At 43.0% G+C, this 27,512-nt stretch overlaps 1 protein-coding gene across 1 annotated transcript in view; it reads left to right on the plus strand.

The window, feature by feature from the left end:
• The first annotated feature begins 3,951 nt into the window (after positions 1-3,951).
• The window catches only part of LOC121880294 (rho GTPase-activating protein 17-like), a 236,943-nt gene continuing 213,382 nt past the window's right edge, over positions 3,952-27,512 (plus strand). Inside the window, exon 1 of the mRNA XM_042387450.1 lies at positions 3,952-4,196. The gene's annotated coding sequence lies outside the window, so the exon portion shown is untranslated. The remainder of the gene's footprint in view (positions 4,197-27,512) is intronic.

Genomic DNA, 27,512 nt, shown 5'->3' on the forward strand with positions numbered 1-27,512 from the left:
CCAGGACCAAGCAGTCCAGTACCCTGGAGAATTCCTTAATTCTTTGGAGCCAGCTGGAATGCCTCCTCACCACCTCACTCTCAAGATTGGAACTCCTATAATGCTCTTAAGAAATCTTGAACCACCAATCCTCTGCAATGGCACAAGACTGATGGTGAAGAACATGATGCCACATGTACTGGAAGCTACAATACTGACAGGAAAACCTAAAGGAGAGGACGTTTTTATACCAAGGATACTTCTCATCACCACTGACCTGCCATTTGAGTTCAAGCGACTTCAGTTCCCGGTTAAAGTCAGCTTTGCCATGACCATCTACAAAAGCCAAGGACAGTCCCTAAAGATGGTTGGCCTAAACCTGGTGTTTCCTTGCTTCTCTCATGGACAGTTCTATGTTGGATGCTCCAGAGTGGGAACTGGCAAAAATCTGTACATACTTGCTGCTAATGGCAAAACCAAAAATGTGGTCTACCTTAATGCACTACAGTGAGACAATGTGGAGCCTCCCGGAGGTTGGCGTCCTACGGTGGCCTAGCGAAAGAGCGATTCCGCTAGTATATATATATATATATATATATATATATATATATATATATATATATATATATATATATATATATATATATATATATATATATATATATAAAACAAAGAAGTATGTCTGTGTGTTTGTGTGTGTGTTTGGGTTTAAATGTACAAGTGTAGTATAACTTTATTACAGGTCACAAATACATTCTCACCCTTATTGATTATACAACTCGTTTCCCGGAGCCATTGAAAAATATTGATATTTTAACTGTGACTGAAAATCTTCTATTTTCTCAGGTGTTGGTACACCTATTGAGATATTGTCCGATAGAGGTCCCAGTTTAGGTCAGATTTCATAATGTTTTTAAATCATATTGCAACGCATATATTTATCGACCTCGAGACTGGGATAGATATATTCCTTCTATTCCCTTTGCTTATAGGGAAATTCCTTATGACACACTAAAATTTTGAACTTTTGAACCTCTTTATGGTCAACAAGTGAGAGGTCCCTTGCATATTATGTACGAACTATGGATGAAGGAAGATCTAGGTGACGATGTACGTAATACTTATCAATATGTTTTGGACTTAAGATGTCGATTAGAAACTTCTGCTGAACTTGCTCTCAAAAATTCTAACATTAGTAGTTCTCAGTACAAAACCTATTTTGACAAGAAAGCTAAAACTATGAAAATGGAAATTAGTGATGGGGTGTTAGTATAACTACCAACTTCTCATAAGCTGACTATGACTTGAAAAGGTCCATATTGTGTCACTGGAACTCATTTTAATGGTGCAGACTATTGTGTCAAAGTTCGAGATAAGATCAAACTTTTTCATGTCAACATGTTAAAGAGATTCCTGTAACCCTGACTCTGTCCAGGTTCTAATTGTGATATAATTGTTTACGATTTCTCTGATACAAGCTCTAAGGTTAGCATCAATAGGACATTAACCTGTGAACAAAAAGAAGAGACTGATTCCCCTAATTTAGGATATTCAGATGTGTTTTCTTGTAAACCAGGGAAAACAGAAAGTATTTACCATGATATTAAATTAACTACAAATATCCCAGTTTACAAGAAACCACATCCAATACCTCATAATTTGGTTCAGGTGTTTAACAATGAAGCTGATAAATTGTTTGACATGGGAACTATTGAACATTCTGACTCTGCATATTGTTTACCTGTTGCTCTTATAAGGAAGACTGACAATTCATGGAGATTGTGCATTGATTATCGTAGTGTTAATGATGTAGCCTAATTTGATGCTGAGCCTATAGTGGATGAGTCCTTGGGAGAGTTTGTTGGGGATAAGTTTTTCACTGAGATCGATCTGTGTAAGGGATACTACCAGGTCCCACTTACTGATGCATCAAAGAAAATCACAGCCTTTGCAAGTAATAGAGGATTAATGCAATTCAGAATGTCATATTTGGTTTGAAAACTGCTTGTTTAATTTTATGAGACCTGTGGTGTAATGGTCAGCATCCTCGCCTCACAAGCGAGTGGACACGAGTTTGATCCTCGGGCAGGGTGAAACTATGGGCAAGTTTCTTTACGCCATTTGCCACCATCTACCCAGCAGTAATTGGGAACCTGGATGTTAGTCGTATTTCTGGGTAATGGTTAACCAGTGCAGTTGGCGAGCTATCCAGTCTTCTCGGACTATTCCGCGACACTGGGTCATGCAGCTCGTTAACTTAGGGTGTGGTTGTTCTGTTGGAGACAGCTTGTACAACTTAACAATTTCACGCCGAGGAGGCCCTTGGGCCGGCCATCCTCGATTTCGAGGTGCTTCCATTATTGTTATTTAAGCGCCCGCTGAGTGATTGATTTTTTTTTATTTAATGTGGCCCGCGGTTCAGGTAGATGCAGCCAACATATGGTGAGTAAAGTAATATTTATTAAAAGAATAATCTTCACACAAAATTCATTACTGTTTTGTCACCTAAGAGTAAATAACTACGAACCTGTAACAGTAAAATAAGTATAAATAGTCAACAATATAAACATTTTAACTTGTGTGAGTTTACAAGCCAAGTTCGGCACGGTCTGTTTGACGGATCAGCTGCGATGTGGCAGTGGGTCACTTGAAAATTAACTAAGGTTGGGCAAGTCCAAGTCTTAAAAGTAAGAAAAAATGTTGTAAATGTAGGAAAAATCAACGTATTCACAGACTGCTTCACTCATCTTCTGTTAAATGGCAAGAAACATTAACATTTTACTTAAAACAATTATTACGATGGATTTGTTTCATAAATGGGAAAAACACTGTGATTGTAAACTGAAAATAACGTAAAGTGGACGTGCAGGGGCGAATCCAGGGGGTTCTACGGATCCGGACCGCCCTTTTCTTCCAATATTCCAATACTTTTTTAAAAGCAGAATTGTACTCAGGCATTTTTGTATAGCAAAAAGTAATTACTACTCACCTCAAAATATTTCCTAATATCAAGTGAACCAGGCCTTAAAATGGCCTCAAAATGCTCGCTATGTTTGCCATGTTCCCTCACCCACAACTTATTGGACGCCCTCCCCTTTTGATATTCCTGGATCCGCCCTGGGTCATGACGATAAACTGTTTCACTGTCCGTGCTAATACAATATTAACATTACTTTTGGGTTAGGTAGGATATAAATTTTGGTGAGTTGGCCCGCAAAAATAATGCATAAATCGTAATGCGGCCCATGACTGAGGAAAGATTGCCCATGCCTGCCTTAGCTTATCAACTTTGTCGGACGCTCATCATATATTCTAGATGCCGTCATGTCGACGCAAATATAAATTTTCTAGACGGATATATCAAGGTTGCGGATCCCTGTTCAACACCAACTGTTTATAGTATCCAGATAAATTTTCACGTTATTCAAAAATAGATCTCATCCTCCAGATGAACCCCCAATTATATGTAGTGGCCGCTAAGTAAGCAAAATAAACAAAATATAAGACGATTAACAAAAATAAATAGGTTTTCCATATAGAGTGATTCATTTTCTGACATTTGTTCTTTTTCGTTTTCTGTGGAGTACTTTATCAATGAATAATATAGAATACGAACGAATATTGCATTTGAGCCTTCAGTTAGACTGGCAGTTTACTCTTTTGGAACACATTTTGTGACTTACAAATATATTAACAATGTTCACTGATACCTTTGTAACAAAAGCCAAATACATATATATTAATTTTTATAGTGCCAAGGTCATTTCTTGGAAGCGGTGTCTTTAGAAATGAAATAAATTACTGTAAAGCAATAATCATATCAAAACCATACACATTTAAGCTGCCTAAATTAGTAATACAGATGATTCTTATGGGAACTTATTAAAATATGATTTACTGTGGAGTTGCAGAAAAAATTTATATATGTTCGAAAACAGTTGACACCGTCGCCTCTACGGTTCTTGGCGGCCACTGGATCGATGAGCGCGCTTCGAGTTGGCCGGCGCCAGAGGCTTACAGCTGTAGTCCCCGCGACGCAGTTCACCGATACTTTCACGCTACGGTACCTGGGCGCTGCTGCCTCTCCCCAGTTTCCGTCACTGACTCATCAGAGCCTTAGCTACGTTCTTTTGCACCACAAAGTGACACTGAATACTGACCAAGGTATATCCAGGGCACGGGGCGACGATCCTCCACGAGAATATCTTGAAGTATAGGTAAGTTGTTGTTTGGAATACCTCGTCTCTGGGGTGATTGTGTTCACGCTCCTGCAATTTTTGGTATCCGCACTAGTGATCAGGTTGTAGATCACTCTTCGTATATGTCACTGATTGTTACAATTTTATGATAATATCTCTTTCATATGTATTTTCCATCTTTATGTTATTCTTTGCAATAGATATTAATACGTCAACAAGTCTATAGATACACATATAAACAAACCAAAAGAGTGTGAATTTCCAGTAAGACATCGATATTGAGAACCGTTGCTGTATTGAGTGTTCGTGGCTTGAATAAACTCCGTAAATGTTTGAGGGGGGAGGCTAAGTAGCAGCAAACGTGTGGAGTTGATGGTACTGGGGAAGCAGGTGTGGTGTAACGTGCAGGGGTACTGCAGTAGAATCTAGGAGAACAGGTGTAGATAAGCTTTTGTAGGTAAGTGTGCAGTATCAAGTATCTAGGAATAGGTATCAGGAAGTAGGTGTACAACGCAATTGCAGGGTAGTAGTTGTAAGGAAAGATGTGGGCTGCAGATGTAGAACAACAGATAATAGTGAACATGCACGGGTCAGCATGTACACAAGACCTCATATCTATTACAACAGGTCTGTGAATTCAGTTTCACAAAAAAAAAAAAGAGTTGTTACGCCGTAGTAACTCTGAAGCTGCGGTTTGAGGCGACAGGGATGGAAGTGGAGGATTAGGGTTAGAAGTGTGGGTGTGGAACTGGATACATAGGGTGGCAAGTGTGGGTAATAAGAATTGGTTAGTCGCAAGTGTGGGACTAGGATGTGTAGGGTAGCTACTGAGTTAGTATGTGCAAGAGTATAAAATACTGATTACTGTATAGCTAGCAGACGTAAGACCGATGATGAGGCAATAAATACGCGGAAGCAGGTGTGCGACACGTACGAAGACAGTAGAGTGAGAGAACAAGTGCGTGGTTCATAGGTGTAGAATATGTGTTAATGCAGCAAGAGTGTGAGAATCAGGTGTGTGTAAACAGATGTGGGACACGCGTTGAAACATCATGTACAGGATTAGGATTAACAGATTTGGTGTAAGGGAGTGGGACGTCGGGTTAATTTTAAATGGTATGTACAGGCACAGCAAGTAAAGGGCAGATACCGTAGAATTTGAGATCCCAACAGGTGTAGGAATATTATATGAGGAACATTTATTGAGTAGTATAAGAAACCAGCAGGTGTTTCCAAGCATGGTTGGCAGCAGGAGTTTTGCAATAGGTGCTGCACCTTTTGTTTGTAGGTGCTGCAGGTGTTCTTTGCAATGGGTGCTGCAGGTGTTGCTTGTAGTAGGTGTTGCATATGTTGTTTATAGTGAATGTTGCAGATGATATTTGGAGAAAATGCTGCAAGTGTTGTGTTGTTTGTAGTAAGTGCAGCAGATATTGTTTGTAATAAGTGCTGCTGATATTATTTGCAGTGGGTACTGCAGGTGTTGATTTTAGTAAGCGCTATAGGTGGTGTTTGTAGTGGGTGTTGCAGGTGTTGTTTGCAGTGGGCGTTGCAGGTGTTGTTTTTAGTAAGTGCTGCAGATATTGTTTGCAATAAGTGTTACAAGTGTTGTTTGCAGTGGGTGTTCATGTGTTGTTTGTAGTAAATGCTGCAGGTGTTGTTTGACAGGGGTTGTTTGCAATGATTGCTGCAGGAGATGTTTGTATAGTAAGTGTGGCAGGTATTGTTTGCAGTGGGTGCTGTAAGTGTTGTTTGTAGAAGATACTGCAGGTGTTGTTTTTAGGAGGTGCTGCATGTGTTGTTGGTAGTAAGTGCTGCAGATTTTGTTTGTAATAAGTGCTGCAGGAGAATTTTGCAATGACTGATCAGAGATTGTTTGTAGTTAGTACTGCAGGTGTTGTTTGCAGTGGGTGCTACAGGTGTTGTATGGGGTGCTACAGGTGTTATATGTAGTGGGTGTTGCAGGTGTTGTTTGTAGTAAGCTCTTCAGGTGATTGTAGTCGGCGTTGTTTGTAGTAATTGCGGCATATGATGCTTTCAATGGGTGCTGCGCGTGTTGTATGTAATAGATGGCGCAGACTTTGTTTGTCAGCAATGTTTGCAATGGGTGCTGCAGGTGTTGTTTGTAGCAGATGCTACAGGCGTTGTTTGCAGTCAATGATGCAGTTTCTGTTTGTACTGTAGTAAATGCTGCAGACGCTGTTTGCAGTGGGTGCGGCAGGTGTTGTATGTAATAAGTTCTGCAGAGGTTGTTTGCCGTGGGTGCTGCAGGTGTTAATTGTAGTAAGTAATGCAGGTGTTGTTTGTACTGGGTATTGTGGGTGTTGTTTGTAGTAATTGCTGCAGGTGTTGTTTGTAGTAGATGCGGCAGGTGGTTTTTGTAGAAAGTGGTGCACGTTTTGTTTGCAGCGGGTGCTACAGGTGTTGTTTGTAGTAGATACGACAGGTGTTGTTCATAGTAAGTGCTGCAGAGGTTGTTTGCAGTGGGTGCTGTAGGTGTTGTTTGTTGTAAGTGCTGCAGATGTTGTTTGCAGTAGGTGTTGTTTGTAGTAAATGACGCAGGTGTTGTTTGTATTAAATTCTGCAAATGCTGTTTGCAGTGGGTGTTACAGGTGTTGTTTGGAATAAATTCTGCAGATGCTGTTTGCAGTAAGTGCTGCAGTTGTTGTTTGTAGTAAGTGCTGCAGATGTTGCTTGCAGTGGGTGCTGCAGATATTGTTTATAGTGGGTGCTGCAGGTGTTGTTTGCAATGGGTGCTGCAGTGTTGTTTGTAGTGGGTGTTGCAGATGTTGTTTGTAGTACTGCAGGTGTTTGTAGTGAGTGCTGCAGATGTTGCTTGTAGTGGGTGCTGCAGATGTTGCTTGTAGTGGGTGCTGCAGATGTTGTTTGTAGTGGGTGCTGCAGGTGTTGTTTGTAGTGGGTGCTGCAGGTGTTGTTTGTAGTGGGTGCTGCAGGTGTTGTTTTTAGTAAGTGGTGCAGGCTTTGTTTGCAACGGGTGCTGCAGGTGTTGTTTGTAATAATTGTTACTGGTGTTTTTTGTCAGGTGTTGTTTGCAATAAGTGCTGCAGGTGATGTTTGTAGTAAATGTGGCAGGTATTATTTCAAAGTGGGTGCTGCAAGTGTTGTTAATAACAGATGCTGGAGGTGTTATTTATAGTAAGTGCTGCAGATATTTTTTGTAGTAAGTGCTGTAGATGCTTTTTTTAGTAGGTGTTGCAGGTGTTGTTTGTAATAAGTGCTGCAGGTTCTGTTTGTAATAAGTGCTGCAGGTTCTGTTTGTAGTAAGTGCTGCAATGGTTGTTTGCAGTGGGTGCTGCAGTTGTTGCTCCTAGTAAGTGCTGCAGGTGATGTTTGTAGTGGATACTGATGGTGTTTTCTGCAAAAAGTTCTGCAAGTTTCTGTAGAGAATGTTGTAAGTATTGTTTTTAGTAATTGGTACAGATGATGTTTGTACTAAATGTTGCAGGGTTTGTTTCCAGTGGGTGCTGCATGTGTTGTTTATATTAAGTGTGGCAGGTATTGTTTTCACTGAGTGCTGCAGGTGTTGTTTGTAACATGCAGCAGATGTTGTTTATCGTAAGTTCTGGAGATATTTTTTTTTGTAATAAGTGCTACAGCTGCTGTTTGTAGTAAGTACTGCAAGTGATTAGGTATTGTCTGTAATTAATTATGCAGGTATTTATAGTGGGTGTTGCAAGTGTTGTTTGTAGTAAGTGCTGCAGATGATGTTTGTACTGGGTGTTGTAGTTGTTATTTGTAGTAAGTGCTGCGGGTGCTGATTGTAGTATGTGCTGCAAGTGTTTGTAGTGGGTGTTGCAGGAGTACTGCAGGAATAAAGATGTCAGCAGCTTCCATTACGAAACTTCAGTATGCAGACGACCCCACCCTTGTCTCTCACACTGACCGTGACCTACAGGATATTCTGATCACCTACGAAGATGCATATGAACATTTCGGCCCTGAGGTGAATGTACGTAAGACTGGTCCAGCCACACCTCTACTATCCATCCAACTTAACAGTACTACCCTCTCTAATGTTACCCACTTTCAGTATCTCGGCTCCCTTGTGTCTACCACCACGGAAATCGATGAAGAGATTCAACTTCGGATCAGATGTGGATCTCAAGTCTTTGGCAGACTTCGTACCCGTGTCTTCAGCCGTAGGGAGCTGAAATTATCTACAAATTTGCACCTACGAGTATATCGAGCAGTGGTTCTCCCCACCCGGCTTTATGGCAGCGAGACATGGGTCACATACAGGAGGCACCTCAAGGCACCAACTCAGTCTACGTTCCATCCTCCGAGTTCGCTTGGAAAACGAGAGAAGAAATGTCAGTATTCCTGCTGACACAAAATGCAGGAGCATCGACTCTACCATTATCCATGAACAATAACGTTGGACTGGCCATGTTACCCACATGGACGACAGTAGACTGCCAAAGCAGCTACTCTACAATCACCTAACGAATAGTAAACATAATGCTGGTGGGTAACTGAAAAGTTATAAGGATAGTCTTAAGACAAATCTAAGAAAGTGCCAAATCGACCCCCTCACCTGGGAGACGATTACTCCACACTGTAACGCTTGTAGGAACACCCCACGAGAAGGTGTCAATACTTTCGAGTTAGCTCGATTACAAAGCGAGGCAGACAAGCGCTAACGCTGGAAAGACGCTGCCGCCGCCCCTCCCGCACTAGATGTAGCCCCACATGTGCAACATCTATGATCGACCCTGCCTGTCCCGTATCGGCCTCTTTTGTCACCTCAGAACTCACCAATGTAGGTGATATCTTTAATAACTCATACCATTGTATTGTTACGTGTCAAAGAGGTAAGGCTCGTAACAAACAAAAAGTGAATGTATATAAAGAGAATTACAATATATGGTTCTTAAATTTGTATCAAGAACAACTCAACTACAGTTTAATGTATGGATTGAATGCAGCCTCTTTTAATTACTGAATACTTGATGATTGGAGTAAAGAAACTTAAATAAAATGTATAACTATATTTACTGTACAAACGCTTACCACTAATAAAAAAGAAATAAAGCTAATCACATGAACATACTAGGTTACTTTAAGGTTGCCAATATCACTGACAACTAAATCAATGGACGATTCTAGAACAAAAATATATAAAACACCAAAAACAGCCAGCCAGCCTCAACAATGAATACCATTAGTACATTACCAGATCGAAGACAGAAGTCAACTGACAACGCAGGCCAGTGGTGGAGGTCCGAAGATTACCCAGCTTAAGTGCTACTCCCCAGGCTCTGAAACCGTAGGCTTGTATGGTTTGCTTTGAGCAGATTGACCCAAGCATCGTACTTAACATCTCATGTTAAGCTATTACAGTATTACTGAATTTAATAATATAAACTATTCACACGCACACAAAAAAATGTAATTATACTCTGAAAAAATATATAATCATACAATAAATATATCAAGAATACATACTCAGTTACAGTACGTCCGTCAGGGGAGTACAGCTCATTTAGTAATTGGTTGTTAAGGGTAGTTCTATCATGATACATTGCACATAACATCTCCCCCCTCAAGAGATTGATTAGGATGCTAAATAAATCTTTGGAAAGAACTCGTTCACACTCCTGAAAACAAATCTGCAATTCCATTATATTTCCCCTTAATATGTTTTATAACTAAATTATACTGCTGTAAGGCAAGAGACCACCTCATTAATCTTTGATTCTTATTCTGCATTTTATTTATAAACTTTTGGGGGTTATGATCAGTATAAACAACAATAGGATCAACTGAATTACCGAGGTACACATAAAACTTATCTAGTCCATACAGCAATGCAGTACATTATTTTTCTATTGTAGCATAGTTCTTCTGATGTTTCTTGAACTTGGTTGAAGCATAACACGCCGGATGTTGAATCTCGTCTGGTCCCTCCTGGAGTAATACAGCTCCAGCCCCTAAGTCACTGGCATCTACTTGAAGGATGAATGGTTGGCTGAAGTCTAGTGCTCGGAGAACTGGTGCATTGGTGAGCAGAATGCCATTTTTACTTAAAGGTTCAGTTTCAGTAAATGACAATTCTACGATGTATCCTATTCATATATTAAGAGACACAGGTGCTTCACACAGCCTCATTGTTAAAAGTGCTGTTCCAGCCTTAGAGGATTATTTTACTGGACACAGTGTTCTCCTTCAGGATGTTGGTGGTTGCTTAACTGTTCCTCTGGTTAAACGTTACCTCAAAACAGATTTAGTTTCTGATCATATTACTGATGGAGTTCAGGAGTCTTTGCCAGTAGAGGGTGTTACATTTCTTTTAGGGAATGACATTGCAGGAGACAGAGTAGTACCTGATCCTATTGTCAGTCCTACACCTTCTCTGGACAATACTACTGAGCAGTTAGAGAAACCATATCCTAACTTGTTCCCAGCATGTACAGTGACAAGGAGTATGAGTGCTCATGATGATGCGTCTGACCATGCTGTTTCTAATCCTATTTCTGATTCAAATGATGCCAATGCAGATGCTATATCTGATTTAAATGACTCAAATGAATTAGGTCTTAAATCTTTTTGATGGTCAAGAAGTAAATCTTGACAATTCAGAAGAATTAAGTAATGTTCCCATAACTGCAGAAGTGTTAAAAGAAGCCCAAATAAGTGATACAAGTTTGTTGCCATACATAGATGAAGCTGTAGAACTTGGTGAGATTACTAACCATCCTTATTGTCATTATTTCAAGTCTGGAATTTTGATGAGAAAATATCGACCATGTCATGTCCCTGCTAATGAGACTTGGAATGAAATTCAAAAAATTGTAATATCCACTAAACTCAGACCATATATTCTCTCATTTGCACATGATTATATTGGTGGACACTTAGGAGTTAATAAAACTTACCATAAAATCTTCTATTGGCCAATACTGTAAAACTTGCCATGAGTGCCAGGTCACAGGAAAACCAAATCAGATCATTAAACCAGCTCCCCTAATACCAATTCCTGTGTCTCAAGAACCATTCCACAAGGTGATAATTGACACCGTGGGACCTTTACCAAAAACCCGCAGTGGAAATCAGTACTTGTTGACCATCATGTGTACAACCACTCGCTATCCTGAAATAATTCCATTAAGACGCATCACGTCCAAGTTAATCATTAAATCATGGACTAAATTCTTTACTCAGTACGGGATCCCCAGTCAAGTTCAGTCAGATCAGGGTTCGCCTTTCACTTCCGATATGTTCAAACAGGTGATGGAAGAGTTGGGAGTGCACCAGTACCTGGCCATCGCTTATCATCCGGAGTCCCAAGGAGCTTTAGAAAGATTCCATCAAACTCTCAAAAATATATTAACGAAGTACTGTAATGAAAACAGCGTTGAATGGGATGAGGGTGTTCACTTTGTGTTATATGCTATTAGGAGCAGCAAGCAAGAATCCCCTGGGTATTCTCCATATGAACATAAGAAGAACATAAGAAAATAAGGAGTCTGCAATAGGCCGGTTGGCCTGTGCATGGCAGCTCCTGTCGAGAGTTACTACCACTCTCTATCATCCATGAATCTATCTAGCCTCCTTTTGAAACTTTCCAGAGTTCCCGCACTTACTACAAAGTTGCTAAGCTTGTTCCACTCGTCCACCACCCTATTTGTGAACCAGTTTCTTCCTATCTCCCTCCTAAACCTAAACTTATCCAACTTGAATCCGTTGCTCCGAGTCCTATCCTGCTCGGATATTATAAGAACTTTATCTATATCCCCTTTATTGATTCCTTTCACCCACTTAAATACTTCTATCATATCTCCCCGCACTCTTCGTCTTTCTAGGGAATGCAAGTTAAGTTTCTTTAACCTATCCTGATATGGAAGGTTTCTAAGTCCCGGAATCATTTTTGTCATTCTTCGCTGCACCGACTCTAGTGAATTATATCCATTCTATAATAGGGGCACCAGAACTGAACCGCATAATCGAGGTGCGGCCTAACTAGCGCAAGATATAGTTGCAATAAGACCTCTGCACTCTTGTTACTTACACTTCTAGATATAAAACCCAATACTCTGTTTGCCTTATTTCGAACATTAACGCACTGTTTTCTAGGCCGTAGGTCCGGGCTTACAAGTACCCCTAGGTCTCTTTCACAAGTCGACTTCTCTAGGTTGATGTTGTTCAGGCTGTATACATTATAAGTATTTGATCTTCCAATATTAAGTACGCTGCACTTGCTGGTGTTGAATTTCATTTGCCATTTTTCAGACCACCCCTGCAGTTTATTTAGATCCTCCTGTAATCCATTTGCATCCTGCCCTGAATTAATTTGCCGCCCTATTTTGGTGTCATCCGCAAACTTGCTTATGTCACTGCTGATCCCAGTATCTAAATCGTTTATGTAGATTATGAACAAGAGTGGGCCTAGTACTGACCCCTGGGGAACCCCACTGGTTACACGGCCCCACTCAGATTTAACACCATCTACACTGACCCTCTGCGTTCTATCGGTGAGCCATGATTTTATCCAATTTAAAACTTTCCCCTCGATACCATGAGCCTTAATTTTTCTCAGAAGCCTCTGATGCGGTACTCTGTCAAATGCTTTGCTAAAGTCTAAGTAAATAGCATCGTAATTTTCGTCATTATCTACTACCTCGAAGACTTTCCTGAAAAACGTTAGCAGATTTGTTAGACAAGATTTTCCCTTTGTAAACCCATGTTGAGAGTCGTAGATTAATTTGCTTTTTTCTAGATGCGATCGGATGCTATCTGCCATAATTGATTCAAGAAATTTCTCCACTACTGACGTCAAACTGATCGGCCGGTAATTTGACGCTGATGCTCTGTCTCCCTTTTTAAATATGGGTACTACATTCGCCTGTTTCCACAACTCTGGCACAACTCCAGTGTCTAATGATTTTGTAAATAAATTTACGAGGGGTCCGCTAATCTGTTCCCTACACTCTTTTAAGACTCGAGGAAAAATTTCATCCGGCCCTGGGGATTTTGTGTTCTTTAGTTTATTTATCTTCTTAAGAACATCCTCTTTTCTGATGGTGATATTCTTTAATTTCTCTTCTTCCTTTCCCTTAAATATCAGTTCCACCTCCGGAATTTCATCGCAAATTTCTTCTGTGAAAACTGATAAGAAGTAGCTGTTCAATGCTTTGCTCATGTCTTCACTGCCATTTATCAATTCTCCCCTCCCTGACTTTAAAGGCCCAACTTTGTCCTTGACCTTTGTCCTATATACCTGGAAAAATCCCTTGGGATTCGCCTTGGATTCTCTTGCTATTTTGATTTCATAGTCTCTCTTTGCTTTCCTTACATTTTTCTTAACATTCCTAGATAGTTCATTATACCTGTTTCTGAGCTGCTCCTCCCCTCCCTTTAATTTCTTATATATTCCTTTCTTTATTCCAATGTCATGTTTATTTATTTATACATACATATACACATACATATATATATATATATATATATATATATATATATATATATATATATATATATATATATATATATATATATATATATATATATATATATATATATATATATATAAATTAGAGTGGAATTTAAAAACATAAGTATAATGAGGGAGCAATACAACCTGGGTTGTACAGTAATAAAGTTGAACAAAAGGACAGAGCTTTCAGGATTATTTCAGTTGGCAATTATGTTTATTGCAATGGTAATTACTTATTTATTTACATGATAATTTCCGATAAAACGGGTTTGATGGTACAATAAAAACAGGTATTGTAAATATAGTAAGTGTTATAAGAAGTATTAATACTTCGACAATAGATATTTTTTTAGAGATGATTTAAAGGAAGGGAGCGTAGTCTTTGCTAGGATGTGTGGGAGTATGCTGTTCCACACCTTCACACTATGATATTTTATGGAGGTCTAGGGCTGAGAGGAGCGCATGGGGGTGGTCTTAGTAGCTCTGGGTGCCTTAAGTTGTATCTCTGATTATTCCGGAACTGGAAGTAATTATTGTCAACAAGTGATTGATAGATTTGTAAACAAAGAGGGCACAGCAGTAAGTGTTAATATCCTCGAATTTTAAAAATTTAAATATAGCAAATTTTTCGTTTGTGTGATCTGTTTTTTTCAATTAGGTCATTGTCCGTACAACTCTCTTTTGTGCAGTAACCAGAGATTGTGTTTTTGAAGAGCCAGAGGCCCTCCATAGTGTGTGACAGTGTATCAGGTGTTGGTAAACAAGATCATGATAGATTTCTTTCATTGTTGTGAGAGTGAGTGACTGTCGAGTGTGATACATGATACAGCACTGTTTATTGATTTTACTGTGAATGGCTTGTATGTGGTTTCTCCAGTTAAGTTTCTCATCAACAATAACTCCGAGGAATTTAGTATTTTGTTCTCGTTTGACCAGACTAACCCAAACATCATACTTAACATGTCATGTTAAGCTATTACAGAATTACTGAATTTAATAATATAATTATTCACATACACAAAAACGATGTAATTCTAGTCTGAAAAAAATATATAATCATAAAATATATGTCAAGAATACATACTCAGTTACAGTACCTCCGGCAGGGGCGTACAGCTCATTTAATAATTGGTTGTTAAGGATAGTTCTATCATGATAGTTGCACGTAACAGTATCATAGCTGGAAGATCGTCATACTCTATTCTGAGTGACAGCAAATTTATAAGGTTTAGTAGATGTTTCTAGCCGTTGCTTTAGGTGTTATTTGTATTAGGTGCTGTAGATGTTCGGGGTACTTGGTTCTAACTACAGGAGCGAACAAAAACACCTGTAGAGTTCTGTAGGTTCTTATTAACGGAAATATACAAGGGTGCGCTTACAAGTGCAGGTAGTCTTTACACTCCTGTAGGGTCAACTGACCTCTCTTTGACCTCTCAGGCGACATGTCGTAAGTGGTACATTAGCAGCTTCCAGATGTCGCCAGGTACATTTATCTAAGCGTGTGGTGACATGAAACAGGGGCATTGCCACACGCTACTGACTAGAGAAGTAATGTGTATATATAGAGTACATACATGGTATACATACAACACACATAATATCCATACACCTCCCCCCATACGCTCATAGCAAAGTCTTGAGCGGACCTTTTCCTGTGGATCCGTTCTGAGCGTCGAGGGGCTTGATCACTGGGGGGGATATGGGACTCAGCACTGGTGGCGGGGTCAGGGGAAGGTGTTACGAGGCCGAGAAAACGGCGGTTCCTCCACCACACACGACCACTGGGTAACCGCACCTGGTAGTCCCGTGACCTACCGAGACCCACGACTACGCCCACTTTGTCCCAACGTAGGGAGGTCGGGTCCTGGACACGGACTTGGGTGCTGACAATCAACTTGGGGAGAGGACAGGCGTGGTCGTTGTGGCGGGCGACGACGTCTTGAATACGTTCGGCGGCTCGGCGATCAAAATCCTTTGTCTTGGCCTGCCACTCCTTGGAGAAGGATTGAGGGTGAGCAGGGACTCAACAACGGAGGGGGCATCCATACAAGACCTGGGCAGGGGAGCGTCCGGTATAATTGGGTGTGTTGCAGAGCTCAAGGAGACCCTGGTCGAAGGCCTCGCAGTCAATATTCCCAGAAGGGGCCACTTTGAGGATGGGGTGCTTCAGGGATTTGACAGCAGCCTCAGCGTGTCCGTTGGACTGCAAGTAATGCGGCGGTGACAACACATGCCGGACTACCCATCGGTCGAGGAACGCAGCAAAGTCCCGGCTTGTGAACTGGGGCCCTCCGTTGGTTCGCAGGCGCGCAGGAACGCCCACGTAACGGAAGTAGTGGCGGAACTTACTGATGGTGGCGGTAGATGTCGTATCCTTACCTCACTTGATGACAACCGGCCAACCAGAGAGACGGTCGACGATAACCAGGAAGGACTCTCCTGACACACAGAATAAGTCGGCAGACACAGACTCAAAGGGGCGGGTGGGGTTGTCGTCACTCATGAAGGGTTCCTGCTGCTGGCTGGGTTGTAGTACGTGGCGGGGCTTACACACCTGGACAGCATTGGAGATGTCGGGATCGATGCCAGGCCGGAACACAGTCTGTCTTGCACGCCATTTGGTGGCCACGGCTCCACGGTGACTGTCGTGGAGGCGAGCCAAGGCGTGGGGACGTGAAGCAGCAGGAACAACTACCGAAGGAGAGGTGTCACTGGCCAGAGGTAGGGGTAGGTCGGCAGCAGGGTAGCTGCTGCTCCCTTCGTGCACCCTGTTGGCGTATTTTACCTCGAGAATCGGTATTGGGAAGTCCTGGGAGATGATGGCCAACTCTTGGCAATGTCTGTAGGACAGCAAAGGAATCGAGACACCATTATGCACGTCAATCCAGGCTTGACACGACCTGTTGCCAAAGGTGACATGTGCATAGAGTGAACCTAGGGCTGGGGCCATCTGTGAACCGTCTGCCGTGACGCGGAGGTCCTTGGGAGGCGGTCCTAGATCACTTGGAGAGAGCACCAAGCATTCCAAATGCTGGGGGCCGATGACTGTAGCATCAGCGCCGGTGTCGGGCAGCATCTCGAGACAGGATGACACACTGCCGTAGGTTACGATGACGCTGACGTGCTGGGGTACTTTGGTCCTGGGACGCGAGGAGTACACCCTCCTAATATGGGTAGGGCTTTGTCCAGGGTCGTCGTGCCTCTGATTTGGCGACTGTGGGCGGCCCTCACTGGTGGAAGGGCGCTGCTGCTTCCGCCGACGCTGTTCCTTAGGTTTGTTGGTCGGACAACACTTGTCGTAGTGGCCCAGACGACCACACACATTGTACTGGACGCGTTTGGCTGGGCACCGTACTGTAAGTGACCAGTGGCCCTTGCGGTCACAACTGTCGCAGGTAGACTCAGCGGCTGGACATACCTGTGTTCCATTCTGCCTACCACAGCTGTTGCAAAGGGAGCCGGGCGTGGGCGTGGTGGGCGTAGGCGTTGGGGCAGACTTCTTGTCTTTCTTGTATTGGGACATAGCCCGTACGGCTGTAGGGGGAGCTCGGATGGCAGAGGTAGCACACCTGGCAGCCTTGTAGGAGCGACATACTGTCAATACATCCTTAAGAGAGGAGGGAGAGTCGAGGGAGGTGAGGCGTTGGACAAGCTCCTCATCAGGATCACCTGCTTCAACTGGGTCTCCTCCCACTGCTGGTGATTACCGGGACATATGTCTATCTCTTCCGAGGCTCTCTTGAGTTGTACGTAGAAATCACCAAAAGTCTCGCCCTCCATCTATCTACAGCTAAACATCTTCCCTCCTGTGGAGAGCTTAATTCCGCTGACCTTTGATGTGCCGTTCTAGAACCTCCAGTACTTCCTCTACAAACAACAAAGACGTCTGGGACACTTGCAACGTGTGTTCCAACACATGCTGCGTTCCCAAAGACAGGCACATACGTAGCTGAATGAGTTGTTTCGGCTGTGGCAAGCTCTGGAGATCCACCATTATAGCATAATCAGTCCACCGTCGCCGCCACTTACGAAAAGTCTGGAAAGTCTCATCAGGCTTCAAGGTGGGTGGGGGTTGGACAACCACTTTGGTAGAGGGCATTGACGAGGTATCTGAGCCAGTCGGTACCGGAGTAGTGGAAGGGCCAAGGGAGTGATTAGCAGTGAGGCTAGATATCAAAGCTGCAAACCGTTCGTTATCTTCCAATCTCCGTTGGTGGTCCTCAGCATGTCTTTTCGCTTCGTCCTGACGCATTTCCTCCCTCATAAGCTTCATCAGAGCAATTATCTCTGAGGACGAGGCTGAGGGTCGAGGGGTGTGGCTGGGAGAGGGTGGGGCGTCGCGCACTGACTGGTCATCCATCTCTGTAGAGCTGTCATCCGTCTGATTCATCCGGGCGCTAGGGACACCGCTGCGTGAGGCCCGGGGCATAATTACTTTATCTGTATATTGTATCTCAAATCAGTGTTGACCGGTCAGCCCGTCGTATCAACCAGATCTGAGACAACAAAATTAATTGAATACACAGATAAGTAACTTATATATATATATAAAATATATATGAAGAAATGACCACGGTCAGTGTGTTCGTGCGTGGGTTGGTGTGTGTAGGCACGGTGGAGCGCGGAGGGAGGCAAGGCGAGGCGAGGCGGTGGGGGGTGAGCAGTGGGGGTAGTTACCCTCCAGGCAGCCCGGGACGGTCGCGCTGACTCTTCACGAATGCCCTATATCAGCCTTCCACCTTAGGGAATCCTTTAAAACAAGGACACACACTTTAACACCACACATACATGAGGGGCACTTAAAGACACTTCACAGGAAATTGCGGTCACTGCACACTGCTCAAAACTCGTTGGTCATTCAAACGAATTTTTGGGGGAGACAATGGCGACGGATGAAAGAGTTGACGGAAGGGGTCTACCTGTCTTGATTTTACACGAACGCACTTATTTCCACTTAATCGATCACTTGATACTCACTGCGCCATGGAGATGTTCCGGGTACTTGGTTCTAACTACAGGAGCGAACATAAACACCTGTAGAGTTCTGTAGGTTCTTATTAAAGGAAATATACAAGGGTGCGCTTACAAGCGCAGGTAGTCCTTTCACTCCTATAGGGTCAACTGACCTCACTCTGACCTCTCGGGCGACATGTGGTAAGTGGTACATTAGCAGCTTCCAGATGTCGCGAGGAACATTTATCTAAGCGTGTGGTGACATGAAACAGGGGCATTGCCACACGCTACTGACTAGAGAAGTAATGTGTATATATAGAGTACATACATGGTATACATACAACATACATAATATACATACACCTCCCCCAAGTACCCCGAACATCTCCAGGTGCGGCAGGTGTTGTTTGTATTAGGTGAGGCAGGTGTTGTTTGTATTAGGTGTGGCAGGTGTTCTTTGTAGTAGATGCTGCAGATGTTGTTTGTAGTAGGAGCTGAAGGTATTGTTTGTAATAGGGTAATAGGTGCTGCAGATGTTGTTTCTAGTAGGTGTTGCAGGCGTTGCTTGTAGTAACTTCTGCAGGTGTTTGCATTGGGTGATTCAGGTGTTGTTTTTAGTAAGTGCTGCATATGATTTTTGCAGTAGGTGCTGCAGGTGTTTTTTGTAGTAAATAATGCAGGTGTTGTTTGCAATAGGTGCTGCAGGTGTTTTTTGTAGTAAATAATGTAGGTGTTGTTTGTAGCAAGCGTTGCAGGTATTTTTCCAGTGGTTGCAGTAGGTGTTGTTGTAGTAGGTGCTGCAGGTCTTGTTTGTAGTAGGTGTTGCAGATGTTGTTTGTAGTAGGTGTTGCAGATGTTGTTTGTAGTAAGTACTACAGATGTTGTTTGCAGTGGGTGCTCCAGATGTTGTTTGTAGTAAGTGCTGCAGTTGTTGTTTGTAGTAAGTGCTGCAGGTGTTTTTTGTAGTAAGTGCAGAATGTTTTGTTTGCAGTAGGTGCTGCAGGTATTGTTTGCAATGGTTGCTGCAGGTGTTCTTTGTAAAAGGTGCTACTGGTGTTGTTTGTACTAGATGCTGCAGGTGTTGTTTACAGTTCTTGTTTTTAGTAGGTGTTGCAGACGTTGTTTGTAGTAAGTACTGCATATATTTTTTGCAGTGGGTGCTGCAGAAGTTGTTTGTATTAAGTGCTGCATTTGTTGTTTGTAGTAAGTGCTGCCGCTGTTGTTTGTGGTGGGTGCTGCTGGTGTTGTCTGTAATAAATTCTGCAGAAATTAAAAGTGGATGTTGCAAGTGTTGTTTGTAATAAGTACTGCAAATGGAGATTGCAGTGGGTATTGCAGATGTTGTTTGTAATGTGTGTTGTAGGTGTTACATGATGATCACTGTACAGCTCAGTGTACATGACGATCACTGTCCACCTCAGTGTACATGTTGATCACTGTCCACCTCAGTGTACATGATGATCACTGTCCACCTCAGTGTACATGATGATCACTGTCCGCCTCAGTTTACATGTTGATCACCGTCCACCTCAAGGTACATGATGATCACTGTCCACTTCAGTGTACATGTTGATCACTTTCCACCTCAGTGTACATGATGATCACTGTCCACCTCAGTGTACATGATGATCACTGTACAGCTAAGTGTACATGACGATCACTGTCCACCTCAGTGTAAATGATGATCACTGTCCACCTCAGTGTACATGATGATCATTGTCCACCTCAATGTACATGATGATCACTGTCCACCTCAGTTTACTTGATGATTACTGTCCACGTCAGCATGCATGTTGATCACTGTCCACCTCAGTTTACATGATGATCACTGTCCACCTCAGTGTACATGATGATCACTGTCCACCTCAGTGTACATGATAATCACTGTCCACCTCAGTGTACATGATGATCACTGTCCACTTCAGTGTACATGATGATCATTGTCTAGTTCAGTGTACATGATGATCACTGTCCACGTCAGTGTACATGATGATCACTGTCCTCCTTAGTGTACATGATGATCACTGTCCACCTCAATGTACATGATGATCACTGTCCACCTCAGCGTACATGTTGATCACTGTCCACCTCAGTTTACATGATGATCACTGTCCACCTCAGTGTACATGATGATCACTATTCAGCTCAGCGTACATGATGATCACTGTCCACCTCAGTGTACATGATGATCACTGTCCACCTCAGTGTACATGATAATCACTGTCCACCTCAGTATACATGATGATCACTGTCCACCTCAGTGTACATGATAATCACTGTCCACCTCAGTGTACAAGTTGATCACTGTCCACCTCAGTGTACATGTTGGTCACTGTCCACCTCAGTATACATGATGATCACTGTCCACTTCGGTGTACATGATGATCACTGACCCCTTCAGTGTACATGATGATCACTGTCCACCTTAGTGTACATGATGATCACTGTCCACCTCAGTTTACATGATGATCACTGTCCAACTCAGTTTACATGATGATCACTGTCCACCTCAGTGTACATGATAATCACTGTCCCCCTCAGTGTACATGTTGATCACTGTCCACCTCAGTGTACATGTTGGTCACTGTCCACCTCAGTGTACCTGATGATCACTGTCCACCTCAATGTACATGATCACTGTCCACCTCAGTGTACATGATGATCACTGTCCAGTTCAGTGTACATGATGATCACTGTCCACCTCAGTGTACATGATGATCACTGTCCACCTCAGTGTACATGATGATCACTGTCCAACTCAATGTACATGATGATCACTGTCCACCTCAGCGTACATGATGATCACTGTCCACCTCAGTGTACATGATGATCACTGTCCCCCTCAGTTTACATGATGATCACTGTCCACCTCAGTTTACATGATGATCACTGTCCACCTCAATTTACATGATGATCACTATCCACGTCAGTGTACATGATGATCACTGTCCACCTCAGTTTACATGATGATCACTGTCCACCTCAGTTTACATGATGATCACTGTCCACCTCAATGTACATGATGATCACTGTCCACCTCAGTGTACATGATGATCACTGTCCACCTCAGTGTACATGATAATCACTGTCCCCCTCAGTGTACATGTTGGTCACTGTCCACCTCAGTGTACATGATGATCACTGTCCACCTCGGTGTACATGATCACTGTCCACCTCAGTGTACATGATGATCACTGTCCATCTCAGTGTACATGATGGCCACTGTCCACCTCAGTGTACATGATGATCACTGACCAGTTCAGTGTACATGATGACCACTGTCCACCTCAGTGTACATGATGATCACTGTCCACCTCAGTGTACATGATGATCACTGTCCAGTTCAGTGTACATGATGATCACTGTCCACCTCAGTGAACATGATGATCACTGTCCAGTTCAGTGTAAATGATGATCACTGTACAGCTCAGTGTACATGACGATCAATGTCCACCTCAGTGTACATGATGATCACTGTCCACCTTGTACACCTTAGTGTACATGATGATCACTGTCCACCTCAGTGTACATGATGATCACTGTCCAACTCTATGTACATGATTATCATTGTCAACCTCAGCGTACATGATGATCACTGTCCACGTCAGTGTACATGATGATCACTGTCCACCTCAGTTTACATGATGATCACTGTCCACCTCAGCGTACATGATGATCACTGTCCACCTCAGTTTACATGATGATCACTGTCCACCTCAGCGTACATGATGATCACTGTCCACGTCAGTGTATATGATGATCACTATCCACCTCAGTTTACATGATGATCACTGTCCACCTCAGTTTACATGATGATCACTGTCCACCTCAGTGTACATGATGATCACTTACCAGTTCAGTGTACATGATGATCACTGTCCAGTTCAGTGTACATGATGGTCACTGTCCACCTCAGAGTTCTTGATGATCACTGTCCACCTCAGTGTACATGATAATCACTGTCCCCCTCAGTGTACATGTTGATCACTGTCCACAAGAGTTTACATGATGATCACTGTCCACAAGAGTTTACATGATGATCACTGTCCAACTCAGTTTACATGATGATCACTGTCCAGTTCAGTGTACATGATGATCACTGTTCACCTCAGTGTACATGATGATCACTGTCCAGTTCAGTGCACATGGTGATCACTGTACAGCTCAGTGTACATGACGATCACTGTCCACCTCAGTGTACATGATGATCACTGTCCACGTCAGTGTACATGATGATCACTGTCCACCTTAGTGTACATGATGATCACTGTCCAATTCAGTGTACATGATGATCACTGTCCACCTCAGTGTACATGATGATCATTGTCCACCTCGGTGTACATGATGATCACTGTCCACCTCAGTGTACATGATTATCACTGTCCACCTCAGTGTACATGTTGATCACTGTCCACCTCAGTTTACATGTTGATCACTGTCCACCTCAGTGTACATGTTGGTCACTGTCCACCTCAGTGTACATGATGATCACTGTCCACCTCAGTGTACATGATGATCACTGCCCACCTCACTTTACATGGTGATCACTCTCCATCTCAGTGTACATGATGACCACTGTCCATCTCAGTGTACATGATAATCACTGTCCACATCAGTGTACATGATGATCACTGTCCACCTCAGTGTACATGATGATCACTGCCCACCTCACTTTACATGGTGATCACTCTCCATCTCAGTGTACATGATGATCACTGTCCACCTCAGTGTACATGATGATCACTGTCCACATCAGTGTACATGATGATCACTGTCCACCTCAGTGTACATGATGATCACTGTACAGTTCAGTGTACATGTGGATCACTGTCCACCTCAGTGTACATGTTGATCACAGTCCACCTCAGTGTACATGATGATCACTGTACAGCTCAGTGTACATGATGATCACTGTACAGTTCAGTGTATATGTTGATCACTGTCCACCTCAGTTTATTTGATCACTGTCCACGTCAGTGTACATGTTGATCACTGTCCACCTCAGTGTACATGATGATCACTGACCACCTCAGTTTACTTGATGATCACTGTCCACGTCAGTGTACATTTTGATCATTGTCCACTTCAGTGTACATGATGATCACTGTCCACCTGAGTTTACATGATGATCACTGTACAGCTCCGTGTACATGATGATCACTGTACAGTTCAGTGTATATGGTGATCACTGTCCACCTCAGTGTACATGATAATCACTGTCCACCTCAATGTACATGATGATCACTGTCCACATCAGTTTACTTGATGATCACTGTCCGCCTCAGTGTACATGTTGATCACTGTCCAACTTAGTGTACATGATGATTACTCTCCAGTTCAGTGTACAGCATGATCACTGTCCACCTCAGTTTACATGATGATCACTGTCCACCTCAGTGTACATGTTGATCACTGTCCACCTCAGTGTACATGATGATCACTGTCCACCTCAGTGTACATGATGATCACCGTCCACTTCAGTGTACATGATGATCACTGTCCACCTCAGTGTATATGTTGATCACTTTCCACCTCAGTGCAAATGTTGGTCACTGTCCACCTCAGTGTACATGATGATCACTGTCCTCCTCGGGGTACATGATGATCACTGTCCACCTCAGTGTACATGTTGGTCACTGTCCACCTCAGTGTACATGATGATCACTGTCCACCTCAGTGTACATGATGATCACTGTCCACATCACTTTACATGGTGATCACTGTCCATCTCAGTGTACATGACGGCCACTGTCCACCTCAGTGTGCATGATGATAAATGACCAGTTCAGTGTACATGATGATCACTGTCCACCTTAGTGTACACGATGATCACTGACCAGTTCAGTGTACATGATGATCACTTTCCACCTTAGTGTACATGATGATCACTGTCCACCTCAGTGTACATGATGATCACTGTCCACCTCAGTGTACATGATGATCACTGTCCACCTCAGTGTACATGATGATCACTGTCCAGTTCAGTGTACATAATGATCACTGTACAGCTCAGTGTACATGATGATCACTGTTCATATCAGTGTACATGATGATTACTGTCCACTTCAGTGTACATGATGATCACTTTCCAACTCAATGTACATGATGATCACTATCCACCTCAACGTACATGTTGATCACTGTCCACCTCAGTGTACATGATGATCACTGTACAGTTCAGTGTACATGTTGATCACTGTCTTCCTCAGTGTACATGATGATCACTGTACAGTTCAGTGTACATGATGCTCACTGTACAGTTCAGTGTATATGTTGATCACTGTCCACCTCAGTTTACTTGATGATCACTGTCTACGTCAGTGTACATGATGATCACTGTCCACGTCAGTGTATATGATGATCACTATCCACCTCAGTTTACATGATGATCACTGTCCACCTCAGTTTACATGATGATCACTGTCCACCTCAGTGTAGCATGATCACTGTCCAGTTCGTGAAATGATGATCACTGTACAGCCTCAGTTTACATGACGATCAATGTCCACCTCAGTGTACATGATGATCACTGTCCACCTTGTCCACCTTAGTGTATATGATGATCACTATCCACCTCAGTTATATGATGATCACTGTCCACCTCAGTTTACATGATGATCACTGTCCACCTCAGTGTACATGATGATCACTCTACACCTCAGTGTACATGATGATCACTGTCCACCTCAGAGTACATGATGATGACTGTCCACCTCAGTGTACATGATGATCACTGTCCACCTCAGTGTACATGATGATCACTGTCCACCTCAGTTACATGTTGATCACCGTCCACCTCAGGGTACATGATGATCACTGTCCACTTCAGTGTACATGTTGATCACTTTCCACCTCAGTGTACATGATGATCACTGACCAGTTCAGTGTACATGATGATCACTGTCCACCTTAGTGCACATGATGATCACTGACCAGTTCAGTGTACATGATGATCACTGTCCACCTTAGTGTACATGATGATCACTGACCAGTTCATTGTACATGATGATCACTGTCCACCTCAGTGTACATGATGATAACTTACCAGTTCAGTGTACATGATGATCACTGTCCAGTTCAGTGTACATGATGGTCACTGTCCACCTCAGTGTTCATGATGATCACTGTCCACCTCAGTGTACATGATAATCACTGTCCCCCAGTGTGATGGATCACTGTCCACAAGAGTTTACATGATGATCACTGTCCACAAGAGTTTACATGATGATCACTGTCCAACCTCAGTTTACATGATGATCACTGTCCACCCCAGTGTACGATAATCACTGTCCCCCTCAGTGTACATGATGATCACTGTCCACCTCAGGTCCTCACCCTGTGTACATGATGATCACTGTCCAGTCTAGTGTACATGATGACCACTGTCCACCCGTACATGATGATCACTGTCCACCTCAGTGTACATGATGATCACTGTCCAACTCAATGTACATGATGATCACTGTCACCTCAGCGTACATGATGATCTGTCACCTCAGTGTCTGATGATCTGTCCCCTCAGTTTACATGATGATCACTGTCTCAGTTTTATGATCCTGTCACCTCGGTCATGATGATCACTATCCACGTCAGTGTACATGATGATCACTGTCCCCTCAGTTACATGATGATCACTGTCACAGTTTACATGATGATCACTGTCCACCTCAGTGTACATGATGATCACTGTCCACCTCAGTGTACATGATGATCACTGTCCACCTCAGTGTACATGATAATCACTGTCCACCTCAGTGTACATGTTGGTCACTGTCCACCTCAGTGTATGATGATCACTGTCACCTCGGTGTACATGATCACTGTCCACCTCAGTGTACATGATGATCACTGTCCATCTCAGTGTACATGATGGCCACTGTCCACCTTAGTTACATGATGATCACTGACCAGTTCAGTGTACATGATGACCACTGTCCACCTCAGTGTGCATGATGCCCACCTCAGTGTACATGATGATCACTGTCCACCTCAGTGTACATGATGATCACTGTCCACCTCAGTGTACATGATGATCACTGTCCAGTTCAGTGTACATGATGATCCTGTCCACCTCAGTGTACATGATGATCACTGTCCAGTTCAGTGTAAATGATGATCACTGTCACCTCAGTGTACATGATGATCACTTACCAGTTCAGTGTACATGATGATCACTGTCAGTTCAGGTACGATGGTCACTGTCCTCAAGTTCTTGATGATCACTGTCACCTCAGTGTACATTAATCACTGTCCTCAGTGTACATGTTGATCACTGTCTGAGTTTACATGATGATCCTGTCCACAAGAGTTTACATGATGATCACTGTCCTCAGTTTGTGATGTCCAGTTCAGTGTACATGATGATACGTTCACCTCAGTGTACAATGATCACTGTCCCGTTCAGTGCACATGGTGATCACTGTCAGCTCAGTCATGACGATCACTGTCACCTCAGTGTACATGATGATCACTGTCCCGTCAGTGTACATGATGATCACTGTCCACCTTAGTGTACATGATGATCACTGTCCACTCAGTGTACATGATGATCACTGTCACCTCAGTGTACATGATGATCATTGTCCACCTCAGTGTACATGATGATCACTGTCCACCTCAGTGTACATGTTGATCACTGTCCACCTCAGTTTACATGTTGATCACTGTCACCTCAGTGTACATGTTGGTCACTGTCCACCTCAGTGTACATGATGATCACTGTCCACCTCAGTGTACATGATGATCACTGCCCATTCACTTTACATGGTGATCACTCTCCATCTCAGTGTACATGATGACCACTGTCCACCTCAGTGTACATGATGATCACTGTCCACATCAGTGTACATGATCACTGTCCACCTCAGTGTATGATGATCACTGCCCTCACTTTACATGGTGATCACTCTCCATCTCAGTGTACATGATGA

This window comes from Homarus americanus, unplaced genomic scaffold (genome assembly GCF_018991925.1).
Source record: "Homarus americanus isolate GMGI-L3 unplaced genomic scaffold, GMGI_Hamer_2.0 scaffold20930, whole genome shotgun sequence".
Classification (NCBI taxonomy): domain Eukaryota; kingdom Metazoa; phylum Arthropoda; class Malacostraca; order Decapoda; family Nephropidae; genus Homarus; species Homarus americanus.